The following is a 5,239-nucleotide window of genomic DNA, read 5'->3' on the forward strand; positions in this document are numbered from 1 at the left end:
CATCAACAAATCAACAAATGACAAGTGCTGGCGAGGATGTGGAGAAAAGGGAACCCTAGTACACGGCTGGTGGGAATGCAGACTGGTGCAGCCATTATGGAAAACAGTATGGAGTTTACTCAAAAAATTAAGTATGGAACTGCTCTTTGATCCAGTGATCCCAATTCTAGGAATATATCCTAAGAAACCTGAAACACCAATCAGAAAGAATGTATGCACCCCTATGTTCATAGCAGCACAAGTTATAATAGCTAAGATCTGAAAACAGCACAAGTGCCCATCAGTACATGAGTGGCTAAAAAAGCTGTGGTACATTTACACCATGGAATACTATGCAAGAGTTAAAAAAAAAAAAGGATCTCTTACCCTTTGAGACAGCATGTAAGGACCCTGAGATTATTTGGCTAAACGAAATAAGCCAGAGAAAGACAAGTATCACATGATCTCACTCATATGTGGAATCTAGTGAACATAATAAACTGTTGAACAAAATAGGTCCAGAGACAAAGAAGCCTGGAACAGAATTTTGAATCTCAGAGGGAAGGTGGGGTGGGTAGGAAGAGATCCATCAAAGGACTTGTATGCATATACAAGTTATGAACTTGGACCTCATGGACACAGATAATAGGGTGGGCCTGGGACAGGGGATGGGGGTGGGCTATAAGGAGTCAATGGGAGAAAAAAAGGGACAAATGTAATACTTTCAACAATAAAGAAAGATCTTTAAAATAATAATAAAACAAATAGTAATTGTATTTAACATTAAAAAATTAAAAAGATCATCTAAAACAAAATTAGTTAAAAATACCTTTAGATTAAGTAACATTTAAAGAGAACCGAATGACGAGACAACTCAGCAAAAATCAGAAAAATACACCAAGTTTAGGGAATAGTTGGCTCAAAGTCCTAAGGTAAGTAGAGCTTGCTTTATGAGGAATACAAACATGGCCAGATAAGAAAGAGCTAGACCAGCCGTTCACAAACTACGGCCCGCGGGCCGGATCCGGCCCGTTTGAAATGAATAAAACTAAAAAAAAAAAAAAAAGACCGTACCCTTTTATGTAATGATGTTTACTTTGAATTTATATTAGTTCACACAAACACTCCATCCATGCTTTTGTTCCGGCCCTCCGGTCCAGTTTAAGAACCCATTGTGGCCCTCGAGTCAAAAAGTTTGCCCACCCCTGGGCTAGACTGAGGGGAGTGGTAGGCAGTGACCAGGTGATCATTATTGTGCGCACCACTACCCACTTCATCCTTTCTTTCATCTAGTCTCTTTTTCCATTCCTTGTTTTCCCTCCCCCTCTAGCTTAGGTTTAAGACCTAGTCAATTAATAGCTATAAAAGTTTATATCTACAGCTCTACTAGCTTTTAATACTATCTATTTAAAAAACCAAATCAAATCAATCAGCATTTACTAAGAACCTGGGTGGAATATAGGGTGACCAAGTAAATTCCACATCACAGGAACCCTCTCAGAACCTGGCAAATGGAGCTGTTTGGTCAGGCTAGCAGAATATAAGGACACCCAAGAAGTACAGGCTTTTGCGAATCCCTTAAGGCTAAGTGACAATAACATAATAACAACTAACACTTATTGAATACTTAACACTTAATGCATATAAAGGCACTTAATTCAATCCTCAGAACAACTCTTTTAAGCCTGTTTCACAAATGAGGAAACTAAGGCTTACTGAAGCAAAGAAAATTTCCCAAAGTCCCCAATAGTAAGACACAAGGCCAGGACCTAAAAATTCTATATAATAAAAGGGTAATATGCAAATCGTCCTATATAATAAAAGGGTAATATGCAAATCGACCAATGGGCGGAACAACCAGCTGTTATGATGTGCACTGACCACCTGGGGGCAGATGCTCAACATAGGAGCTTCCTCCTGGTGGTCAGGGCACTCCCCCTCAGTCTTTGCTTAAGGCTATGAGGGCTCCCAGGGCTCCCTGACTGTGAGAGGGAGCAGGCTGGGCTGAGGGACACGATGTCATGCTGGCCCTCCCCCCGCCAATGCATGATTCTCGTGCACCGAGCCTCTAGTAAAATATAAAAAGGTAAGCCCAGATTGTGTGGCTCAGTGGTTTAGCATCGGCCTATGAACCAGGAGGATGCGGTTCGGTTCCTGGTGTACAAGGCCTCTTCCTCCTTAAAGTCCAAACTCCACAGTATTTAACATCTAACATCTTTTGGTTCCTACCATTCTATACTACTGTTTCCCTCATAAAACCTACACTGCTGTCAAAACAGAAAACCAGTCTAGCTGGCATGGCTCAGTGGTTGAATGTCTCAGGGGTTGAACATCGACCTATGAACCTGAAGGTCACCGTTTGATTCCTAGTCAGGGCACATGCCCGGTTTGTGGGCTTGATTCTCAGGGCATGCAAGAGGCAGCTAATTAATGATTCTCTCTCAACATTGATGTTTCTCTCTCCCTTCCTCTCTGAATCAATATATTTAAAAAACAATACAAAACAGAAAACCATAACCTGAACATATCCTGCACGTTTCTCCATGCATGGCCTTGCTCACTATTAAGAAGCTAAATATTATAAGCTAAACCAAATGAAGTATTATTTCCCTACCCAACCAAGCTGAATATTATTTCTCTTTTCCTTGCATTTCCCAAAGCATTCTGTTTCTATTTCCACTTAAGACACTCAAAGGTAGGTCTGGTGCCATGTAAGGTGTTGAACCCTACATGGGCAATAAAGATGAATGTCTCAGACTCAGATAATCAGGGAACAGAAGTCCAAAGCTGTAAGCTTTTTAGGGAATGATCAACAAGATACACCTAACCTACTAACCCTAAATGGAAAACAAGGAAGAAGTACCTTTGCTGAGCATTAGCAACTATATACGTCATCAAAAGGCAGGTGAAGGCATGTGTAGTATATTCAGTTTGTAGTCCTCCTGATTCATGTTTCCAAACTGCTTTTAGTCTGTTAGCTGTGGCTGTTTGTAAGGCAAATGCTTTCCAGACGGAAAACTTTACTGAGCAGAAAACAAGAACTTGTGCCACATATCCAGTGAACAAGGATTTTATTTTATTTATTTATTTTTTAATATATTTTATTTATTTTTTTTACAGAGAGGAAGGGAGAGGAATAGAGAGTTAGAAACATTGATGAGAGAGAAACATCGATCAGCTGCCTCCTGTAAACCCCCTACTGGGGATGTGCCTGCAACCAAGGTACATGCCCTTGACCGGAATGGAACCCAGGATCCTTCAGTCCCCAGGCCGATGCTCCATCCAGTGAGCCAAACCAGCCAGGGCAACGATTTTATTTTTTAAAGGAATCTCTGCCTTCTAATTCTAGGATCTAGGACTAAAATACTGATGTCTGAATAAAATTAGAATATTATCTGAGATGTAATTAGAAACTTGGGTAACCCCTTTATAGTATGTAGATATGAATGAAACTATAGATTTGGGTTGAGAGGCCACAGGGATCTGCAAATATCAGAACAGCTATATATGAAGCAAATATTTTTCTTTAAAATGAAACAAGTTATTAGAAAGCTACACCAGAATTATGACTAAGTTGGAATTAAAAGCAGAGACCAAAGCATTCACAGTTAACACAATAAAACCAGATTACTGACACTAACCATTCAAATACCATAGTTCTATTAGGCCTTCAATGTGTGGGTTATTATTAAAGGGAATGGCTATTATTATTATTATGAAGTGAAAAACCTATCAAGTCTAACGCAAAATCTGTTATATCACCAGAGATAGAATACGAAAAAGGGAAATTTTGAAATATAAATTACTAGAAAATGACAAAAATGTATCAATTCCCGTTTTAAATGGTGTGAACTCAGAAAGAAACATTTTCCTACTCACTAAAATGGGTACTGGAAGATATAATGGTTGCTTCTTTTCTTTCCATGTATGGTTAGAAAATTTTTAGTATCCTGTAGTCAAAAATACAGAAGACTAGGGTATCCTTGCTTGGTCTTCTTTAATCAAGAAACTAGAAGCACCTGGCTACACACTATTTACATTTTTTAATGATAAAGAAAACAATTTAGGCTACAGCATCCAATGGGAAAAGAACAGAACCACAAGGAAAGTTAGAAATGACTGAAGATCCTTAACACTCCTAATGTTTTATTAAGGGGCAACTGATTCCAACAAGGTGTCCTTCAATCATACCACTTCCTATGTAAATGTCTAAAAGCACTACTTTCCCAATTGTACTCACGCATCTATTCCACAGCCACGGGCCTTCCAGGACTATTTCAAACTGCTGCCATGATTCTTCCCGTAACTGAGGAGGCTATCTCCTCTGGGCCGGACCTTCTAGTGTAACTGATCTTTGAATCAGCTTCGGTTCAATTGAGTTAAACCAATATATGCCCAAATATTATACAAATTCATTTTAAAAACCTTCATTTGAAGCTCAGAAAAGGAGGTAAAGTACTGCTCACTCTGTAGTCAAACTTCCCAACAACAAGGCTGGCTAAAAACAAACAAACAAACAAACAAAAAAACCACACACACAAAGAGCCCAAGGGGCGGGGGTGGGACGATCTAAGGAACTTTTCCCTCTCTGTCTCCCAATTCCCCACATCCCTCAAACTGTAACATAGTAACCCCTTAAATGTCAGCTCATCTACATATTCCTACCATTTCGCTGACCTGTGTGGCCGACCAGTAACAATCCCAGATAAAAACGTTAAGAAACGAACTCTGAATCAAAGTTGAAAGAGCTGCACTTGAACTTTTCACTTCCCAATGAGCCATGGAGTGAAGGCAGCAGAAAGCCTGGAAGAGCGAAGAATGCGTGCGCCGACCATCCTTCCTTCACACATCGTTTCTACGGCCTCCCCACGCGACCCACCCGGACGGAAGGGCAGCCAGGTCTCCCCTTTCATCTTCAAGACCTTACGGATTCACCCTCGAAACCTCCCCTGTCTGCGCTCACGGCTCTTTCCGCCTCGAGAGCCAAGGCAGGCAAATAACTCCTCCTCCTCGCCCCCTTCCCAATGTATCGCATGTACCAGTTTGCTCACCCATCCCTCCGCACCTTGGGCCGCGCAGCACCCCCTTACAACTTACTCCAAGTTACTTGCAAGCGGAATTCCTCTGGGAGCCCCGACCAGACCCCCAAGTTCTCAGGTTACACTTCTGAGCCTCGGTTCTCGCCGTTGTGAACCCTCCAAACGCGTTAATGCCCAAGCATTCAGGCTGCCCGGCCTGTCCCGTTCCCCGATTTCCACCA

General features: G+C 41.3%; 1 protein-coding gene across 1 annotated transcript in view; it reads right to left on the reverse strand.

Moving 5' to 3' along the window:
- Nucleotides 1-5,239, reverse strand: part of CBX1 (chromobox homolog 1) — an 18,555-nt gene extending 13,316 nt beyond the window's left edge. Inside the window, exon 1 of the mRNA XM_005861943.2 lies at nucleotides 5,077-5,239. The gene's annotated coding sequence lies outside the window, so the exon portion shown is untranslated. The remainder of the gene's footprint in view (nucleotides 1-5,076) is intronic.

The sequence above is a fragment of the Myotis brandtii genome, unplaced genomic scaffold (genome assembly GCF_000412655.1).
Source record: "Myotis brandtii unplaced genomic scaffold, ASM41265v1 scaffold157, whole genome shotgun sequence".
Classification (NCBI taxonomy): Eukaryota; Metazoa; Chordata; class Mammalia; order Chiroptera; family Vespertilionidae; genus Myotis; species Myotis brandtii.